We start from the raw sequence: 23,118 nt of genomic DNA on the forward strand, positions 1-23,118 counted from the left end.
TATCTTATTCCTTCAAATGTCTCAATCAAATGAATACATTTTTAAATAAAACCAACCACAAGATGGACTACACTGTAACTCCTTGAGTTAAGCATCTAACTCCATTTTCAAGAATTAAGCTACCAGTTGAATACATTATTTCCAGCATCTGGAAGCCTGCCTCCAAATCCTTAGAACAAGGTCCCATAGAATGGTAGTATACATCCGGCAGAGTTTTCAGGGAATATTTGCTGGTTAGGCAGTGTGCTAATGCCATCATAGAAGTAGGGTCACCATTTGAATTATTTTCCTTCACATTCTTCTATATTTATAGACAACCTTAGCCTTGGTTGAAAGAGAAAAAATATGATTAGATAGTTTACATCTCTACTTCAAAAAATAAAACAATAACAAAAACCAGGGAAAAAGCATGCAGCTGACTTTTACTAAATGCTTATTTATTTTTGAGACAGAGACAGAGCATGAGTGGGAGAAAGAGCAGAGAGAGAGAGACAGTCACAGAATCCCAAGCAGGTTCCAGGCCTGACACGGGGCTCAAACTCAGGTACAGCTAAATCATGACCTGAGCCCAAGTCAGAAGCTTAACGAACTGAGACACCCAGGTGCTGCAGCTGACTATTGCTTAAATAGAAGGTATATCTTATAAAAAAAGAAAAAATATGGTTCTACTGTGCAAATAAGAAAAACGCTTAGACATAGCAACTTATCCAATAAGAGGCCATAAAATGTTGTAATTAAGATCGCTGCCTTTGCAGGTTGCACAGAACTGACATCAATCCTTGCTCCACATTTTACTAGCCGAGCAACTTTGGGTAAGTTACTTTGCTAGTTCTTAATCCCCACATATATGAAATGACAGTAGTAATAATATTTACTGTCCCTGGGTGTTTAAGGGAATTAAATAAGAGAGAATGGAAATGCTCAGCACAGTACATATGCAAGTATTCAGTATATGGTATCTATTGTTATTAATTTTCACCAAAGCCAAATTGCTAACTCAGTGAATATGTAAATTCTTCCAACTTATTGTGCAACTAAATACATGTAAAATAATTCCAAATTACCCTCTGTAGTAGAAATAAGTGTTGAAAACATGAATTATATTTTTTTGGAATCGACCAGAACGTAGCTAGCTTTATTTTCTAAACATAACATCTGCTAAGAAATAACACGTTTCCAAGTGGTCAACAGATATTTTTTAAACACTCAAGATTTCTTAATCACTGTTCTAAGACCAGGCTAGATATAAAACAGTGGTCAAGGAAGGTGGGGTTCTTTCTTTCCTGGAGTTTATTTTCGAGTAGGTAGAAGAATGCTACTGGGCAGGCAGGCAGAAAGATAACAAATGGATAAACAAATACATAAGATAATTTCAAGAAATGGTAAATGCTATAAGGAAAAGAAATCAAAAGTATACCCTGTGCAATTGGCTGACTTTGGTTGGGGTGTGTCAGAAGAGGACTCTCTTTGAAAGTACATTTAAACTAAGATCTGCATAACAAAAAGGAGCCGGCTACAGCCAGCTCAAAGACCCTAAGGTGGAAACAAGCTTGCTATATTCCTAGGTAGGAGGAACAGAAACTAGGCCAATGTGTTTGGAGCCTAGGGCTTTAGAGGAAAAATAATGCTCAATTCATTTTATGCTTCCATTTTTTTTTTCTTTTCTGGATCATTGACTACTTTCCATTGAATTGACATATTTATTCTTGATGTTAGAACAAAAACCTTTTTTTTTTAAATCCAAGATATTTACAATATCCCAGAATGTCCTAGGTGCACTCTGACATTAGCAAAATTAAAAACTCAACACAATTTACATAATATAGGAAAGAAGGGGATTATTCTTGGGTATTTATAAAGAAAATATTGTTCCATGCAACTTAAAGAGATTACTTGAAAAGTAATAATTCTCTATCTCAGTTGTAAGTTTCCGTGAGCCTAATTCCATCTGCAGGAACTGAGGCGGGAAGTGGGGAAAAGAACACAGGGCTGTAGTATCCTCACGGCACCAGCATGCAAATCATTTAGCATTGCACCACTATACTGAAGCTTTTACTGCCAGGGATCCCTGAGCAAATCATTTCCATTACTAGTCTGTTCTAATAACCCCTTTGCTGATTCAGCTACCTGAATGTAAATATCATAGAAATGACTGGGAAATAAAAGACCATTTGAAACAGTGAAAAGGGATCTAAAAGAAAATGCTTCCTACATATGCCTTCATTTTCATAACTCTTTATTTAAAAATCTGCTTATCATAGATAAAGGCTTTTGACTCTATTTGATGCCAGGAGAAGAAAAAATAATTCCTTTTTCAAATATCACTATACCTTGCTTAAAGCTCCCTATCTTAAATGGCAGCTGTTCCACCCATACTAACAGGATACATATAGAAAAGACCTCTAATTCTTTATATATGTATATATATTTACTCCAAATAAAATTGCCACAAATATTAAAATAGCCACAGTGAATTCCATAGCATTACAGTTAAAGTGCTTCATTGTTAATTCAATAGAGATCTTAGTAGCTTGTCTTGAGGTACAAATGAGATCATGCACTGTTTATTTGTTATACACAGGAGGTATTTTTCTCTCTGCCTGAGCTTCTGTTCAGTCCAATATTCTCTACATATATTCGTCCCCCCCTCCAACTCCCAATTGTTTTTTAATACTACTAGCTGTTGAATTTAAAGACTGGCCTCCAGGAAAAAAAAAATTCTTTGTGTGATCTGTATGATGACTATATGAAAGTAAAAAAGTGAACGAGCAATGTAGCTTTTTGAAATTGAACCCAAATAATCTTAGTGATGTAGTTTGATTTTTACTCTATTCATATCTAAAATACAAGATTATCTTAGAAGTATGATCATTACAAATGACTTTTAAGCTGCATAATTATATATTTCAAAGCTGATCTGAGTAGGTTTAAAAGGCTATAAATTGTAGAGAAGTAAGCAGCTGCCTTCTAAAAGAATTTGTAATTAACAAACCATCATAGTATTGAGTTGAAATTTCATCAAAATTAAAGATAAAATATTAAAATACATTTTAAAATATAAAGGCTTAAGGAAGAGACATTCATGATGAACACATAGACTGAATTTATGGCTATTACCATAAATTAGGAGTGCTAAATCATGCCACAATACATTGTATAGCTGAGAGTACAATGGAATCTGAAGTGATTTCATTTTTTTCCCAATACATATATGATGTCTGTTCACCCTTTTCCAGTCTGGTAAAAATATGTGCACATTTTGAAAAAGCAGAAAGTTCCTTTTTTTTTTTTTTTTAAGTTTATTTATTTATTTTGAGGGGGGAGGGGGTGAGGGGCAGAGAGAGAAAGAAAGGGAGAGAATCCCAAGCAGGCTCTGCACTGGTGGCACGGCGGAGCCTGATGTAGGACTCAAACCCATAGACTGTGAGATCATGACCTATACTGAAACCAAGGGTTGGAAGCTCAACCGACTGAACCACCCAGGAGTCCCAGAATGTTCCTCTTAATATCAAGGATTCCAAAAGTCTTTTTGCATTAATGCTAATGGTTTGGATTGAACTTAAATAAGACCTGTTTAACAATCAACAGCATCTTGTTTTTTCCTCACGGTAAAGGAGAGCAGATTTTGCCACTTCAAAATATGTCTCTTTGACGTGTTGCTTATTTTAAACTGGTTATTTATTTATTTATTTACTTACTTATTGAGAGAGCGAGAGAGAGAGAGCACGAGTGGGTAAGGAGCAGAGGGAAAAGGAGAGAGAGGGTCTTAGGCTGACTCCACACCCAGGATGGAGCCTGGCTCCAGGCTGGATCTCAAGACTGTAAGATCATGACCTAAGCCAAAATCAAGAGTCAGACACCCAGGTGCCCCTAAACTGGTTATTTTTAAGAAACAGGAGACAACGGTGAAGCTGAGACAACTGAGTAGAAGTTGCTTTTTTTTTTTTCCATTTGTTTCTTTTTTTTTGAGGTAACTCTTTTGTAAGAGACCTTTGGAAGGGGGTCTCCCTCACTGTAACTGGAAAAGAAGGTTGACTCAATATCTAGAAACTCTTATAAGGAAGAAGGCAAGAACTTAAATCTGTATAATGACATTATCCTTATGTACTGTGCTTTTCCTGCTAGCCTCCCATAACTGATTCCCTATCTTCAACATTGTCTTTTGTCTTTAGGTAAAGTCAACATTTAAGGTGATAGTTTTGGCTATTTTGGAGAGTTTCTCAGTTCTCCTGGGTCTTTCCCTTACATGTAGGATGTATGTACGTTATTAAAGTTTTGTTTGTATGGAGTGTCTGGGCGGCTCAGTAGGTTGAGTGTTCAACTCTTGACTTTGGTTCTGGTCATGATCTCACACTTTGTGGCCTACATTGGGCTCCTTGCTATCAGCATGGAGCCTGCTTGGGATTCCCTCTTTTCATCTCTCTCTGCTCCTCCCGACCTGTGTGTGCGCCACCCCCCTTCTCTCTCTCAAAACAAATAAGCTTTAAAAACATAAAGCTTTGTTTGTTTCTCTTCTGTTTATCTGTCTAATATCAGTTTAATCATTAGACCAGCCAAAGAACCTAGAAGGGGACAAGGAAAACTTTTCCTCCCTTACAGTTTTGGCAACCCAGATGAGACCTTGTTCTGGGGCTTCTGCAGTTCAGAGATCCTGAGACCTCTGAAAAAAAAACAACAGAAAGTAAAAATTCTTACTATGGATTTCTGCCTGCAGAGTCCAGTGGAAGTGAGAGTCCTTTTATTCCTTTTCTAAATTTAGATTAGCAGGCGAAAATATTTGTGTGAACTAGTTCCCTGTGTATAGTGACCTTGGTAAAAATTTGTTCTATGTTGATCCCTTTCTTCCCAGAGATGATCATTGTTCTCTTTTGTCTCTTTCATCTTGTTCTATGCCTTGAAATCTTGGCTTTGTAATCTGTGAGAATATTCTCTCTGGCCTCTGACATCTAGTAGGTGCACATAATGGTATGCATCTAACGACCAGTTGAATAGACTGAGATTCTGAGACACAAAGTCACAGGCAGCATTCTCTTTGTCCTGCTGTGCTAACTCTCAAGGGGGTTTGTCTTAAGGAGTCTTGGTACATAAGGGGCTTTTGTTGTCCCAACTTTGTGTCTTTTTAGTACTGAAAAAGTCCCATTCCAATAGTGATGAGGGACCATAAGGCAAACTGAAGGCAAAGTACAAGCTAGCACACCTCCCACCCTCAGGTGGGATATGTGTGCTATTCCTCAGGTACTTCTGACTGCGTAAGAACAAAGTAGAGGACAGAAAACAAATGGTTAAATTGATAGAGTCTCCATCAGTTTACAATATCTTAGTACAATTACAAGAAAAGGACAACCTTATCAATAGCCTAATGTCCAGGAACTTCCTACTGTCTTAATGTTAATGCTTTGCTACAAGGGGAAAACAATCTTAACTTGATAATAGCTACACCTCTAGTAATCTGTGAGTCTTCATTAGCATATGGAAATCCCTTTAAGAAACTTCCTCTTGACTTTACCTCCCCCAACTCCACAGAATATAACCAGTCACTCTTCACAGCCCCAGTGCAGCTCTTTCTACCCACAGCTGCTGTGTCCATGATTTAACAAAATCACCTTTTTGCACCAAAGACATCTTCAAGAATTCTTTCTTGGCCATCAGCTCCAAACCCCCACCATCACCCCAAAACCTCATCAGTAGCACTTGCCCAATATCACATATTAGCAAGTCTGTGATTGGAACTATCTCAAGTTCATGTGGGAAATCAGACAGTGTCTGTATTATACCATTCTTACCAACAGTAACAATGGAGGGCTTTACTTTCTTATGCTGTAACTGAACCAAAGCGAATTCACTCCTTGGTGAGTCACAGAAACTAAAGCAGGTGAGTTGTTGTATAAAGGAAACTTTACTTGCAGCAAATAAAGAGATCACAGGGAATAACTTCCAAAGTTGTGATTCCCAGACAAAGGTGGATAGGTTCCTTTTATTCAGGGTTAGGATAAATATTTATAAAGGAGAGCCTTGCCACCATATGTAGAGGCAGGCATAAGGTTGCACATGCATCTTAAGGAAATGTACCTGTACATTCATCATGTTATGTAAATGAGGCTTGTGCTCCTTGTTGGGCACAGATTTGAGTATTATAGTAAGGTCATTCTAGGTCATTCTAGGTCACTTCCTGGTACACCTGTGTAGGTGTGAGGCAGGGAGTTATGCTCAAACTGGTCTTGGTGTTCTGGGCCAGCTGGAGGTCTTATCAGGGCAGTTGCTATTGCTTGAGGGGTAGTTTTGCTTTCCATCTGCCTGAGTTAAGAGATAAAGTGGAAAGTACAGCTTAAGGAAAAATGTGGGACAAAGGTCACTGAGTATAAGCAGGTGAGTTGTAAAGGTCTGGTATTGAGGTAACTGGTGACAAGGAAAACTCTGGGAGTGAACTTTCTGGATCTTGTGAGGGATGCATCTTTTGCACGCTCTTTTGGAACCCTCTTGTGTGCATGGTCAAGTAATAAAAAGGCTTATTCGTTTGAGTTGCTGTTGAAATTATTAAGATCCTACTTGTCAATGGTCAGATGATGGGTCCTTTGAATTGGCTATATTTAAAAGAAAAATAAAATTTTAGACCATTCTTATCCTAAGCAATCATCTTATTGATACCTATGGAAAGACCAGCTTCAAAAGTGGATACAGAGAACTATAATGGTTAGCCTTAGAGGCTGACTTAATAAGATGAAAGAATGGAATTAGAACAAAAATTCATTTCCACAGTCAACATAAATTCCCCTTCTCAAAATCTAGCTCCATCTGCATGTTTTAGATTCCTTTTCCCTACAGGATTTAGAGAGAGCACTCCAACCTAATCTCTAGGCCCAGGATATACAGATTACTCATGCAAATGCTAAAAGCCAGGAAGTACATTTAGCAGAAGTATCAGGATAGACAATAAGGCTCATTTTACTGGACACCATATCAGGCTTTGCTAGTTTGAGACCTTCCTATGCAATGTCTTTTGTAGATATATCCTAGATGCCCCACACAAAGAATTTATGTCCCTTGCACAGCAGAACATAGAAATCTTTTGGTTTCTATCTCAGTCGGAAAATTTCTGACTGATATAAAAAGGCAAATGTAAAATAGTGTGGTTAAGTGGGCAAATCAATCTCTAAGTGTTTGAATGGGAAAAGGCTACCTAATTCTTTGAAGATAGCTTGTAGGACTGAAGACAAAATAAGTAACAACTCTTTTCTTTTTTAAAAATTTTTAATGTTTATTTATTGGGGGGGGGCACCAGGGGCAGAGAGAGAATGGGAGACACACAATCAGAAGCAGGTTCCAGGCTCTGAGCGGTCAACACAGAGCCTGATGCAGGGCTTGAACCCATGAACTGAAGATCATGACCTGAGCTGAAGTCGGATGCTTTAACCAACTGAGCCACCCAGGCACCCCAATAAGTAACAACTCTTGATTTACAGCTTGACTCTATAAAAAAACAAAAGCATAACTCTGAAAAGCAACTCAATCTCCCGAGACCCTTTCCTATTTGCCTTTAGACATTTGTAGATATTGTAAAAACTCAGGACACAGTAAGTACAATTGTCCTGCAATTAAGAAAAAGAAGGAAACATATAAATGGCTATCCTAGACTTTCAAGCAAATATACCACAAAACTCCTTGGAGAAAACTTAGATAATTCCCCTGTGTCTTTGTGATATAGATTTTTTTTTTTTTTATCCTCGATTCTAGGACCTAAGAGCCATTCTTTGAAACACAAACTTTAGGGAGAAATTTTTCATCAGAAGGAAAAAAAAATGTTGGGGTAATAAAGAGACCTTTTTATTTTTTTAAGTTTATTTTTTCATTTAGTAATCTCTGCACCCAACATGGGGTTCAAATTCACAACCCCGAGATCAAGAGTCAGCCAGGTGCCCTTAAGGAGGCCTTTTTAAAATAGAAATGCTGGAAAGGTTCTATTGCAAAAACTCTAGATCAAGCTTCTTTAAGATTATTGTCAAGAACAAATACAAAGCTTAAAAACCTTCTCCATAAATATTAGTGACTATCTAGTCTCTGTGTTTGTATGTTTTTTACTTAGGGATTTTGTGTGTTTGTTTGTTTTGTTTTGTTTTGTTTTTAGAGAGAAAGAGTGCGAGTGGAGGAGAGAGACAGAAGGAGAGGGAGAGAGAGAGAGAGATTGAGGGAGAGAGAGAGAGAGAGAGAGAGAGAGAGACCAGGCTCCACACTCGGTGCGACACCATCCCAGGACTCAGGGATCATGGCCTGAGCTGAAATCAAGAGTCAAAAACTCAACCAACTGACCCACTCAGGCACCCTGTTTGCCTATGTGTTTTTGTGTATCTGTGTTACAGATGTGTGATATTTTTCTACCTCCAAAATTAATCGGTAAAAAGCCTTTCAATTGGCTTAAACAATCAAGCACTTATATAAACTTAATATTCATAAAAATTCTCAAAATTATAATAGAAACTAACCCAAATGCTTTCAGGTTCATGTGATATGGGATATTATTTAGTATCGAAACTAGTTTAAGTTTATTATTTTAATTAAAATAAACATGCCTTTAGAGTTCTCATGAGTTCCATGTTAAATCACTTTAAAAAAATTGGTCAGCAAGAAAAATAGCTTGAGATGGTCCTTTATCTAATGTTTCACGAAATTTTCGTGAGCAATCGAAACATAATTGTTGGGAGCAAATGATTCAGATAGAAGTAAGTGGGATAAGATTTTTTGGCCACTTTTTAAGCAATAATTATTTTACGGTATGTGTACTTAAAAAATGCTTCCAAAATCTTTCTGGTAACTTGAAACTTTGGAGTTTTGCGAAGTTAAGTGAGGGAAATTTATTGAATATCTAGATTATTCCCAAGTAAGATAAAATAGTGACATATTAATTACTGAACATAGATTTATTTACTTTTGGATTCCTATTGCAAAGGAACTAAAGATAAATTTGTGTCTGTTAGTAGACATGACTTGTGCCACATTGAAATATACTATTAAAGATGGTACATGTTTCAAGAAATTATAATAGGTACTGAAAAATTTGCCAGACCAGATAATGCTGGTATAATGGACAATTCCCAATTCCTTACTTTTCTTTTTTTTTTTTTTTTTTAAGGTTTTATTTTTAAATAATCTCTACACTCAACTTGGGGCTAGAATTCACAATCCCAAGATCAAGAGTCACATGCTCCACTGACTGAGCTAGCCAGGTGCCCCCGTAATTGCTTCTTAGTTTCACTAGACTTTAAGGTTTCTAAGCATTAAGATTCTAATTCATATGTAATTAAAACTACTAGCAATAATAAGAGAAATGACTGGGTATGTAGGGAAAGGATGTGTTTTGGGTTAAGAAAAGGTGTGGGGAAAATAAAAATAAAAAACAGGGCACCTGGTGGCTCAGTCGGTAAAGTGTCTGACTCCTGATTTCACCTCAGGTCATGATCTCACAGTTCATGGGTTCAACCCTGTATCAGTCTCTGCACTGACAGTGTGGAGCCTGCTTGGGATTCTCTCCCTCCCTCTCTCTGCCCCACTCTACTTGAGTTCTCTCTCTCTTTCAAAATAAATAAATAAACTTAAAAAAAAGTTATGAGGTATGGAAATGCATTTTTGTTAAAGGAAAAATAAGTAGATTTATTTTAAAGTAAAACTGGTTAGTTCAGAATGGAAAAGAGAATAGAGGACAAAATTAAATAGAAATTTGGGAAAAGAAAAAGAGAGAGTACCTTACTTTGTGTAATTTGGCTAAAATTGAAGGAGCTTATTATGAGTTGTAAAACTAAGTTTTAAAGAAATAGTGTATTTATGTAAAACCAAAATATGATTTTCTTTCATCTGTTTAAAGGACAGTTTTCTTGGATTATGGGTCTGTTCCTGATAAGAATGTATGAAAGGTTTTCTTTACCTTTTAAGTAATCTGCCTGGAAAGCAAAGGTTTTGTAATTAATCAAAATTATTTCCTGTGTTCTTTATCATCAGGTCTTTCTTTACTTAGGGAAACTGAGTCTTCTTAATATTAAAAAAGCTATTTTTGCACACAACTATGTGACCTTCTGTCTTTGCCTTTGAAATCTTTTATTGTTACTCTGTTTAAATAGATAATTAAGTATTTTTTTCATAATTATCTTTGATCTTATTTAGTCTTATTTAGTCAATTATTTTTTCATAATTATCTTTGATGTTTTTGACAAGCCTCCCAAAATCAAATTCTAAATGAAGTCTTTTTGACCTCAGACTAACTTTGGGATATCCCAGAGGGTCTCTGGAACATTTGAAAATATTTGTGCTATCTCCCTATGAAAAGAAAGATGTTACACTAATTAGACTCATTTGCTATGGTAAATTATGTGGGAAGCATTGTCTAATAAGTGATGATAAACCTTCTTAGGTGATATTATTTGGGTGAAATATTATTAATATGTGTTCTAGAATTTGTGAAATTCCTAGAAATTGGATATGTTCTGGTATAACACTGTCACTTATAATTCTAGTTATTGTCTTGAAGTGTTGTGTGTCACAAAAAAAAGCAAATTTCACTGTCAATTGCATTATAATGCACTCTCATGAGATCTTTAACAATGGCCACTTTTAAATCTTTTGTCCTTTGTGTTTATTGTTCACTCTGATCCTTTTGCAAAAGTGCTTTATCTTTAGTGAAACTCAAGGAAAGAGCACTGAGTACCAGTTTCTGGTAACTTTTAAGATCAGACTATTAAACTGGGTAAGAATTTACAGAACTATAATGGAAAAATTGGATTTACAAAACTGCTAACAAAAGATCAAGATCAACAAGAATTAATTATATGGGACTGAAAGAACTAATGATGATTATAATTGGTATGACTTTTTGTTTGAAATGTTGCTGATTTTTTTAAAAGTATAATTTATTGTCAAGATGGCTAACATACAATGTGTAAAGTGTGCCCTTTGCTTCAGGAGTAGATTCCCATGATTCATCACTTACATACAAAACCCAGTGCTCATCCCAACGAGTGCCTTCCTTGATGCCCATCATCCATTTTCCCCTTCTCTCCACCCCCTCAGCAACCCTCAGTTTGTTCTCTGTATTTAACAGTTTCTTATGGTTTGCCTCACTCTCTGTCTATTTTCCCTTCCCTTCCTTCATAGTCTTCTGTTAAGTTTGTTACATTCCACACATGAATGAAAACCTAGGATATCTGTCTTTCTCTGACTGACTTATTTCACTTAGCATAATACCCTCCAGTTCCATTCCATTCACGTTGTTGCAAATGACAAGATATCATTCTTTTTCATTGCTGAGTAGTATTCCATTGTGTATATATACCATAACTTCTTTATCCGTTCATCAGTTGATGGACATAATATGGGCTCTGTCCATATTTTGTCTATTATTGATAGTGTTGTTATAAACATTGGGGTACATGTGCTGCTGTGAAGCAGCACTCCTTTGGATAAATTCCCAGTAGTGCTGTTAGTGGGTCAAAGGATAATTCTATTTTTGTTTTTTTGAGGAATCTCCACACTGTTTTCCAGAGTGGTTGTACCAGTTTGCATTCCCACCAACAGTGGCAAGAGGGTTCCCATTTCTCCATATCCTCACCAACATCTCTTGTTTCCTGAGTTGTTAATTTCAGCCACTCTGACCGGTGTGAGGTGGTATCTCAGTGTGGTTTTGATTTGTATTTCCCTGCTGATGAGCGTTGTTGAGCATCTTTCCAGGTGTCTGTTAGCCATCTGGATGTCTTCTTTGGAGAAGTGTCTATTCATGTCTTCTGGCCATTTCTTCCCTGGATTATTTGTTTTTCGGGTGTTTGAGTTTGGTAAGTCCTTTATAGATTTTGGATACTGAAACAAAATGAAATAAAAGGTGTCCAAATTGGCAAAGAAGAAGTTAAACTTTCACTTTTTGCAGATGAGATGATACTATACATGAAAACCTGAAAGACTCCACTAAAAAAATTGCTAGAACTAATACATGAATTTAACAAAGGCTCAGGATATAAAATCAATGCATAGAAATCATTTGCATTTCTATACACCAATAATGAAGCAACAGGAAGAGATATCAAGGATGGGTCCCATTTACAATTGCACCAAGAACCATAAAATACCTAGGAATAAATGTAACCAAAGAGGTAAAAGACCTGTACACTGAAAACTATAGAAAACTTGTGAGAGAAATGGGAAAAAATTCCATGCTCATGGTCTGGAAGAACAATATTATTAAAATGTCCATACTACCCAAAGCAATCCACACATTCAAGGCAATCCCAATCAAAATAGTACCAGCATTTTTCTCAGAGCTAGAACAATCTTCAAATTTGTATGGAACCACAAAAGACTCTTAATAGCCAAAGTAATGTTGGAAAAGGAAACCAAAGCTGGAGGCATCACAATCCCAGACTTTAGCCTCTACTACAAAGCTGTAATCATCAAGACACTATGGTATTGGCACAAAAACAGACACATAGACCAGTGGAATAGAATAGAGAACCCAGAATGGGGCCCACGAATGTATGGCTGACTAATCTTTGACAAAGCAGGAAAGAGTAGCCAATGGAAAAAAGTCTCTTCAGCAAATGGTGCTGGAAGAACTGGACATCAACATGCAAAAGAATGAAACTGTACCACCTTCTTACACCATACACAAAAATAAACTCAAAATGGATGAAAGACCCAAATGCGAGACAGGAAACCATCAAAATCCTATAGAGGAAAACAGGGAAGAACCTCTTTGACCTCAGTCACAGCAACTTCTTACTTGACACGTCTCTGAAGGCAAGGGAAATAAAAGCAAAAATGAACTGTTGGGGCCTCATCAAGATAAAAGCTTCTGCACAGCAAAGGAAACAATCAACAAAACTAAAAGGCAACCAACAGAATGGGAGAAGATATTTGCAAATGATATATTGAAATGTTGCTGATTGTTTGAAAAATATTTTGTTTTTCAAGATTTAAAAGCAATCTTTTTCTCTTTTCTCTTAAGCTACCTATGACTTAGAGCAATTTGGTAAAATATATCTTTGTGAACAAAAATGAAGCATTTATCTTTTTTTCCCTACCTGATAACCCCCGAATTCAGAAACTCTCAATGACTATTCTTATTTTCATGGCAATCTAGTTATTTTCATAAGTTCAATAACAATCTGTTCTTGTAATAGGACACAAATTGGTTATATTTTCAAGGCTTTGACTGAAGTGTCAGATTTGAGGATGTGCATAAAATCAGATATGCTAGACAGCTTTAAGGAACTAAGATTGACTTTATGGAGTCAATAAAGCCGTTTGGAAACACAGCCAGGTGCCCTGCTTATGGGGTTCCCAGAAACCTTACGGAGTGAATAAGGAACATCACTTCCTGGCAGGTGAAGGAAGCCTAAGATATTGGGGGGCCTTGAGAAGAGAGGAAGTCACTATAATCTGTAAATATTTCAGGCTGGTCTGATAGCAAGTCCTTGGCTTGGCTTCCCAGACTTTTAAAAATCCTATCTGAAGTTTTTAATGAAAAGTTTCAGGGGTGGCTGGGTGACTCAGTTGGTTGAGTGTCTAACTTCAGCTTGGGTTGTGATCTCCCGGTTCTTGAGATTGAGCCCCACATTGGGCTCGCTCCTGTCAGCCCAGAGCCTGCTTCAGACTCTCTGTCCCTCCCCCTCTCTCTCTGCCCCTCCCCTATTTTTGCTCTCTCTCTCAAAAATAAAAATAAACATTAGAGAAAAGTTGCAGTAACAGAGATTTAATCTGCTGTACCTTTGAATTTTTTTTAATGTTTATTTATTTTTGAGGGACAGTGTGAGCAGGGGAGGGGCAGAGAGAGAGTGAAAGACACAGAATCTGAAGAGGCTCCAGGCTCCGAGCTGTCAGCACAGAGCTGATGCGGGCCAAACTCACAAGCTTCGAGATCATGACCTGAGCTTAAGTCAGACGCCTAACTGACTGAGCCACCCAGGTGCCTCAATCTGCTGTACCTTTGTAAATAATCAGGCCAAATCTATCTAATCTCTCTCTCTCTCTCTCTCTCTCTCTCTCTCTCTCCCTCTCTCTTTCTCTCTCTCTACCTATCTATCTATCTTTAGGCCAAATTTATTGAGACTAGAATAATTTTGCAAAAATTTAGTTTTACTTATAATTGTCTTTAGTAAAAATGGGGATGCCTGTAGAGAGAAAAATCATGCTTCAGTAGAAACTGTAATACTTATGTGGATACCAGATTCTAGTCCTGTTATTTCTATTCATGTTAATTGTTTTTGAGGTTTTTTTTTTTAATCTGTAAATCCTTCTAGTTTCCTCATATGCCTACAAATCTCCAAACTTCAATTTTCTTCCCCTCTTTTGACTTGGAATCACTGAGAAAATTGCCTTTTACTGAAGCCCTGCAAACTGAAGTTAGAGGACTTGGAGTAGCTCATGGTTAGACAAACTTTTGCTGTAGGAACCACTGACAAAGTGGACTGATAGGCTCCATGACATCAGAGACATTCAAACTGCAAACCAGGAAGATCTGTCAGACTGCCACTGCCTGCTCTCACTCCACCTGAAGATGCTTTGAAGCTGACATCTAGAATTCTCAACTGGCAGTTCTCAGAACTCAGACCCTGGGTTTATAATTTGCTCCAAACATTAACTTTTGTTTTTTTCTTTTGTTTGTATAGAAATGCCTCTTATTAAATCCCTGATGGCTTGCTTTCACAATATAGCCTGACTTTGGGTCGGCTTCCTAAAATGAGACACAACTGTTAAACTGAACTGACCGATTTCTCAAGACTGAGACTGCTTCAGTGAGATATGGAGCAATCTGTCAACTTAGCTTCTGGATTGTGAAACTTCTTATTTGAAATTCCAAAGGAGGAACTGAAAGGGAGCAGCTTTTGCCACCTCAAAATATGTCTCTTTGGCATATTGATTATTTTAAAGTGGTAAGTTTTTAAGAAATAGCAGACATTGGTGAGTAAAAGCTACTCTTTTGATAAGATAAATCTCCATGTATAAGAATGTCTCTAATACTGTACCCGGAAGAGGGGGATGACCAAGTAAATCTCTAGAAACTCTCGTCAACAAAGAAGGCTAGGAATTAAATCTGTATAACAATATTATCCTTATTTATTGTGCTTTTCCTGGTAATCTCCCATAACTGACTCCCATCCCCAACGTTATTTTTGTCTTTGATGAAGTAAGGTGATGGCTTTGGCCATTTTGTGGAGTCACTCAGTTCTCCTAGGTTCTATTTCCCTTAGATTAGAAGTTATTAAAATTTTGTTTTTTTCTTATGTTAATCTGTCTTCATATCATTTTAATTATTAGACCAGCCAAAGAAGTTAGAAGAAAAGAAGTTAAATTTTTCTGCCCCTGCAAAGCCATATGCAAAGGCTGAGTTTGAGGTCACCCTGTGACGATGCATGTGTGTATGTGGGGAGTGTGGAGGAAGAGCCCATTATTTATGTTTCAGTCACTTTTTGCCTTCAGTGGAAGAGAATTACAGTTATTAATAATGATAGTAATATTAATAGTTTCTATAAATATCTCTTTCTGCATTTCTTTCTTTTTAAATTGTATATTTAAGTGTTTTTTTTCTGTTTTATGTCAGTTGGTATTTGCTGTACAAAATTTATAATCTAGCATCAATATTCTAAAGGAAAAGAATCATTTTTTTCTAGAAATTTTTTTACCTCCTTTCCCAGGCTTCATGGAAAGATACTAGAGCTAAACATTGAGAAGCAGTAGATGGAGTATATTTTCTTTAAAACAGGGTGGTTAATTTAGAAAAGAAGCTAGCATATGTTATTCCATTAAATCTTCATACCAGCCAGGCATAAGAGACATTTTGCCTATGTTTCATAAATGAAAAAAATGAAGTTGAAAGAGGTTAAGTAATCTGTAGAAACAAACTCAAATCAGAAGATGCATCCCTCTTTCCTGCTAAACTTGGATGGGGCTCAAGTAAGGTTAAGTTAGGTAATGTAAGGACAGAGGAAAGGGAGAACATCCAAGATGGAGTGGAGGTTGGTTCTTAGCATTGTCAATTGATAATATTTATTAAAGTTTTACAAAAGTGCAAAGGCCAATGATATACATAATATGACTGTTAGCAACTAAGAGTTTATTATGAGGAATTTATTAATGCTAAACCAAAAATACTGTGTTTCTAATTTTTTTTTAATTTTTTTCAACGTTTTTATTTATTTTTGGGACAGAGAGAGACAGAGCATGAACGGAGGAGGGGCAGAGAGAGAGGGAGACACAGAATCGGAAACAGGCTCCAGGCTCTGAGCCATCAGCCCAGAGCCCGACGCGGGGCTCGAACTCACGGACCGCGAGATCGTGACCTGGCTGAAGTCGGATGCTTAACCGACTGCGCCACCCAGGCGCCCCAGTTTCTAATTTTTTTATAGCTTAATGAGTGTTCATAGTATTATGAATACTTTTTATGAAGGTTTTTGATTCTGTATGTAGGTTTTCGATTCCATTTATGAAAGATGTATGCATAGCATAAATATTAAATGGGAAAGTAATCTAAATATACATTAAAAAAAGAAAACCTGCTTTTCCATTCAATGGCAGTCTTCCTTTAAGTTAGGAATGGATAAATTTAAAGATAACCTCTTTGTCACTGGTCTGAACATCAGAAAACGAGGGCTTTGTTAGAAAGTGTGGTAATTGTAGACCTTCAGTCAATCCTGGAAACTGCTCTATTCTATTATCAGCATTCTAACTCATTTCAGCAGTCAGAATAGAGCAGGGAAAAGTGACCTTGACTACTGTACCTGCCCATCCTTGTATGGAATATTTGTCAAACTTGACAAATTTTGCAAAACTGTAACGCTGTGCACATTGAATGGAAAAATTTGAGAATTCAAAGCAGATAAAAGTGCTTTTCAGAACTCAATTGGTTTCCCCGTCCCTCACTGTCAGGCCCATTTGCTATCACCCAATGTTTCTTTGTTTTCTTGTTCTTCTTGACATCCTCTCTCCCTCTATCTCTGCCTCACTCCTTTTCTCTCTTTCTCTCTCCCTCTCCATCTCTCTCTCAATCACTATCAAGACATCTCTTTATAAGGCCCTTTAGTACATCACAGTGCCCCCACTTTTCTGCTTTTAATTTCCTTTTTATTCTCTCTTGCTTTTTTCTAAATAGTTATAAATATTGAAGAAGAACCACATTGTAAGGGAATAAGACCTACCCTCAAACAACAACAACAAAAACAATTTATCACTCACTTGAGCTGAGCACACTGCAAACTAAGGATCCTGGTCAAAGGAACAGGAGAATTTGCAGCTAGTTATTTTCTAGAGGTCTTATAACCAAACAGTCCCTAGAACACATAATACTTCCCTACTATTATTCATTCATATATTTCATGGTAGGAAAGTTACAGACTAGCCTTGATGTTAATCCCACTCTTTCTGGTCCTCTATTGGTCCTGCATTATGCCCTACCCTAACTTTCCTTCTAATGAGAACTCCGATTTAATGCCCCTGGAAAAAAATGTCATCTAGATTTGTGAAGAATCTTATCTGTTCACTAAAGGTACTCCTGAGCTCTTTCATATGAATTCTGGAAATCAGAGAATCTACAGCAATACCCTCTTAAATCATACTAAGAAGCCAAAATCCCTTAGGAAAATGCTGGGAGTTTTGAGCAAATATAATTCCCTTGCTGGCACTATAAGAATTGTAAAACCTTTGGGAAAACCTGGAGGAAAGAATTGATCTGTGATGCTAACTATTGAATCAACTGGTGCTTTGTGTAGGGTTAAGCCATTTGAAGCAGTCAAGAGATCTGTTACATGGACCTATTGAGAGCTTGATGCATTCGGTGAGTTAATGAATACAACTGAATAGATGACTGAAAAAAATGCATAGTTTGATAAGTTGAATGAATGACCTCTCATAAAAATGTTTCTGAGTGAGAAATATTGTTTCATCTCTTTTTCAGTCTGGCTTCTTTATGATCTGACATACTTATGGCCTTTGTGGTGAGTGTCAAGAAAGCCATTTTGGCATCAATACTCCATCTCAGGAGGCAACCATACCACCTCAACAGTCCTCTCCACTCTCTTGCTCTGAGCTCTCCAGTTCTTATGATCGTCCACGTTGAACTCAATCTGTCAAATTTCAGTACCTAGCAGTCTCTTGCCACCAGAATTACACCACTATAAAGAGATATGTTAACTTCCTCACTTCAGATTCTATAATGGAATTGAAAAATTGGGCCTGCTCCTCTCTTAAAGATTCCGATCTGGGGTGGATCTAGTCAGCCTTATTCCTAAACCAAAACCATTCCCGGGTCTCTGCCTTTATAAAAAAATTTGGGATACATATCAAGATCAGCAATCAATACTGAGGATTGCCAAGGGTAACATCCGTGAAAATACAAAAGACAAGATTTATTTCTACATTTTTATGATGCCTTATCAACTATCACAATGATGTTCTTTTCCTCCTTTAAATTTTTGTCTATGAATATAGCTTTTAGAACTACTGAACAGATAGTAAACATAAGGAATCACACTTGAAAATCTAAATTTGGAGATCTTAAAATACAGAATATGACATATCAAATATGAATTTTTATATCATGCATGTTTTTTATTTCTGTTGAAGTTGAATTGGCTATTGTTTGGGAAGAAAGCATTGCTCCTACCAGACCTTTCCATTTTTCTATGTAACATTGATTTATGGTTCATTTGAAGTTAGTAATGAGAAGGTCATTACATCAATTATACCTTTCTCACATCTCTTCTAGGTGAAATTAATTTTATCTTCCAGTGCAGATTATATTAAGTCAATATGATTATTGTTTTATTTCTGTATTTCTGATTTTATTATAAATTATCTGTACATATAACTATGAAACACTTGCTTTTACATAAAGTAATTTCATCCCCATCCTTTTCATTTATTCAGTAGTTTAGGCAAGGATTATATTTAAGAAAACTGAAGAAAGATATATCCCACTTCAAACTTTAAACAGGGCCAGGTCTACATTAAGGCAGAGGCCATTCCTCAGCCAAGAATGTAAATAATCCCCCAGACTTCAATCTAAGTTTCACTCTTCCATCTCTGAACCCAAACCTTTGTTTCACCATCAAAAATTCCCCAACTTAGAAACTAAGGTCAGTAAAAAGCAAAGTACATTTATCATACATATTTTTCAAGTATCCAGTGCTCAGTTTTTATTTCTGTTCCATATAGACTTATATAACTAATTTTTACATTGTAATAAAAACAGCTAATACTGAGTGCTTACTGTTTGATAAGCAATATGGTTAATAATTTACATGCATTGTTTTATTTAATCAGAACATAAACTATGGAAACGCGTACGATGTTATTTCCATCTTATAGCTGAGGAAACAATTTAAATGACTTGCTCAAGGCCTGCAGCTAGTAAATGGAACTGAATACAGATCTGCTTTCAAAGTTTATTCTCTAAATCATTGCACTCTATTTCCTGTTTGTGAAAAGCATCCAATTTCTTTTTTTTTTTAATTCAGGGATTATTTTTTAGAATCAATCTGATTTAGGAAGACATACATATAAAAGATAAGCTGTTGATAATAACATGAACACCTTTTGTTTTTACCTATAATTAATGCGAATATTTGAAATTTGAGATAAATTTGAAAGCTGAATGATCTAAGCATTTATTCTAAATGACATACAAACAAATCAGTGTGCAGCTTATAATTAAGAACATCTACACAGTGGTAAAATGTTAACTCTTAGGAAACCAAATTGTCTCAGTGGAAATGGTTTTACCATATGATAGAGGTTTGAATTTCCAAGCATTTAAGATAAACATTTTTCTCCCTATATCCTAACAATGGAGTTGGAGCACTGAGTTGTCAGAGAATCAGGTAAGATCAACAAACTGAAAAGGGGTGGAGCAAATCAGCAGGGGATAGAAGAAAGCCCTGAAAGAGTCACTGTTGCCAGGCCAGTGAGGCTTTGTGGCTTTGGGAGTCTACCTTTCCCCACCATTATTCCAGGAATGGTTGGCATAGGGTCAGAAGCAGGGGGAAGCATGTTTTATAATCCCTTTGTATGCTTAAATTTGTCTCACTTCCCCTGTGGTAACTGGAATATAAAAAATGAATGTAAATCTTATAAAATGATTTAGTGGTAGACAGGTTTCTTATATTGTACTCAATATATTGATTGAACGAAACCCTAGATGTAAAAGGCCTTGTAAATTCAGATACAGCTCTTGAATAGAATCAACCACTCAAGTTTTCATTGCAGCAATGCCTTAACATCACCTTTCTTGTCTTGATGCAAGTGGGACAGGGAATCAGAGGGTATAAAAGAGAACATCTAATTTGCATGCCTCACTAAGAAGCCTGATTCCCAGAGCAAGTGACTAGAGGGACATTTGTGTGAAGATCTAGTAAGCTTATTGAAAAAACCATGACTTTAATGCTCAGTTGACTAGGACTGGTTTGCTCTCCATCTAGTGGTTTTCAACTGGAACAGTGTTGTTCCCCAGGGGATGTTTGGCAATATCTGGGAACCATTTTGGTCATTAGACTCAAAGCATGTTGCATGCTACTAGCAGCTCTGGTAGAGGTAAGGGATCCTGTTAAACATCATACATTGCACAAGACCACTCACCACCAGAACAAAGAATTATCCATCCCAAACTGTTAATAATGTTGATGAGAAACACTCCTCTGGAAAAATGCCAAAAAAGTTGAAAATAAAATTAAACAAAATAGGTTAAAACTTGTTGCCATTCTCTGTAGGAAGTACCTGAGTAAGCAGGGAACATACTCTAAGATGGAAAGTGCAAGGTAACTAATTTTATTTGAGATGGTTACCATCTTGGCAAGAGTAATGATGCTGACCCACAAGAGATAATGGACCACTCTGCAAAAGGAACATGTGTGACCCTGCGATGATCTGTTTGGAGCCTCTTGGTATTACCTTGCCCGATTGTAACTATGGATGGACAAGGGAAACAACCCTAGCTTTACAACCTGGGAGGTCCTAAGCGGGTGCAGAATGTCTACCAATCTCAGAAAATATAATTTGAGGAAGGGAGAGGTTGTCACTGCCCATTTTGTCCTTGTCTCCCTTGGGCGCAAAATTAAGACACTGGCCCACTTTCTTCCTGGGTGAGCTCCCCTAGATGCTCACCTTCTCTTAGTTTCAACCACAAATGGTCTGTTGTTTATTTATCTTATGAAGTTTTGAGTATTCTTATTTATTTCTTAAGTAACTTCTACACCCAACGTGCATTTTGAACTCACAACCCAAGATCGAGAATTGCATGCTCTACCAACTGAGCCAGTCAGGTGCCCTCACAAAGTTCTGTTCTTATCCCTAGTCCATCCTTTCACTGTTTTGTTTTGTTTTGTTTTTCCTACACCCCTTTGTGTGTGTTTTTCTATAGTAAGTGAATTCCCCTGCATGCTATGTCTCTTGTAGCATAGTTTACTCCTATCTTCACTAAAGTCTGGCTCATTCCTGAAGGCATTTTCTCGACTGACAATTATTCCTGCATGCTCTACACACCTCAGTGTTGGGAGTGGAAGTCATCTTATCCTCTTCTTCATTCACAGTATGGTTTCCAGATAATTTGCCTTCTCCCTTATGCCAAACCTGCTATGCCACTGATATTCCTGCTCTTAGTCTTTGCAATTCTGTATCCCTCATCACCGTTGCCTGTCAGCCTCTAGTCATCTGCTTTCATTCACTGATGTTATGAACTTAACATCAGCTTCCTCTTTCTAGCTAAGTCCCAGCCATCTGAGTCCCAGAACTCACCGAGAAAACAGCCATCTTTCTCGGTGAGTTCAAACAATACTTTAACAGTTCAAGGACTAGTACACCTGTGACCATTTGGAAATGAGTACTGGATTCACACAGCTGCCCTACTTAATAGTGGTGATAGTGAGGTAACTGCCTATGTAAAAATCCTTGTTAAGAGGGAGCCAAAATAGGAGTGACTGACAAGGGAATACGCCTCAAAGTTATGGGAGCTAAAAGATACGAGGACTACTTGAGAGGGGCATTCCAAAATTTGTATTCCCAAAAAGTATTTCCAGATGCCCATGAGATGAAGAAACATGGTATCATTGCTAAGTTGTCTCTACTTGTATTGCCAGGTTGGTGGTGGTGAGGGACATTTTAGTTACATAAACTTAATTTTTCAATAGCATTCAATGTGTTTTATAGAGAATCACCATGGGTCAGGCATTATTCTATGTGTTTCCCAAATATTATAACTCATTCATCATAAATTATTACTTTATACCAGTCATTCTTTGAAATCTTTTGTTTCTTTCCTGTCATCATCTGACTTATATTTACCTCTCTGGCTACTCTGATTCAGTCTCAATATAAGCTTAATATCCTATTTTATCCTAAAATGTTTTCCAAGGTGTTACTTTCAGCCTTTTTCTCATCTCTTTTCCAGCTCAGCCTGGATGATTTCATCCATTTCCAGAGATTTAATTTTCACCCCACACCATTTCTTCATTACAGACCCAGATTTGTAATTTACTAGAGGAGGTCTCCACTTGTCCTCAGGAATTTTCACTGAATATATCTGAAACTTAATTTGCGATTTCTCCCCTTCATTCTCCAAATACACTTTTCCTGATTTGAAAGGTTGATGTAGTCTATTCATCTGTCTACATCAAGGTCTTGATACCATTTTAACAAATCCTTCCTGAGATCCTATAAGAATTGATTACCAAGATCTAGTTATTTTCTTTTTAATGTATTTTCTCTGAATATTGTCATTTCTATTTAGTATCTTTTTAATATACAGTAAAACGTTGGATTGCTATTAACTTGGTCTGTGAGTGTTCTACAAGATGAGCAAACATTTCTAATAAATTTGAACTTGATAAAGAAGTGACGTCTTGCAATATGAGTAGAATGTGTTGCCAAGTGCCACATGATCACAACTGAGGCAATGGTTCTTGAAATTCCCTTTGATATACAAGTGCTTTAGATTACAAGCCTGTCTCTGGAATAAATTATGCTCACAAACCAAGGTTTTACAGTATTTTGTTGCTTTTCATTTCTCTACATTACCTTAGCTCAGGCCACCATTACTGCTAGCATGAATTTCCATAGCCTCCTAACTAGTCTCTCTCACACCAGTCTGCCCCACTCCAATCC

At 36.8% G+C, this 23,118-nt stretch overlaps 1 long non-coding RNA gene across 2 annotated transcripts in view; it reads left to right on the forward strand.

The window, feature by feature from the left end:
- Window positions 1–18,148, forward strand: part of LOC109499071 — a 28,210-nt gene extending 10,062 nt beyond the window's left edge. For both annotated transcript variants that reach the window (XR_006596952.1, XR_006596951.1), the window contains exons 2-5: window positions 756–812; window positions 14,640–14,903; window positions 17,736–17,800; window positions 17,921–18,148. This is a non-coding gene — a long non-coding RNA (uncharacterized LOC109499071). The remainder of the gene's footprint in view (window positions 1–755; window positions 813–14,639; window positions 14,904–17,735; window positions 17,801–17,920) is intronic.
- Window positions 18,149–23,118: the final 4,970 nt, after the last annotated feature.

The sequence above is a fragment of the Felis catus genome, chromosome B1, assembly GCF_018350175.1.
Source record: "Felis catus isolate Fca126 chromosome B1, F.catus_Fca126_mat1.0, whole genome shotgun sequence".
NCBI classification, from domain to species: domain Eukaryota; kingdom Metazoa; phylum Chordata; class Mammalia; order Carnivora; family Felidae; genus Felis; species Felis catus.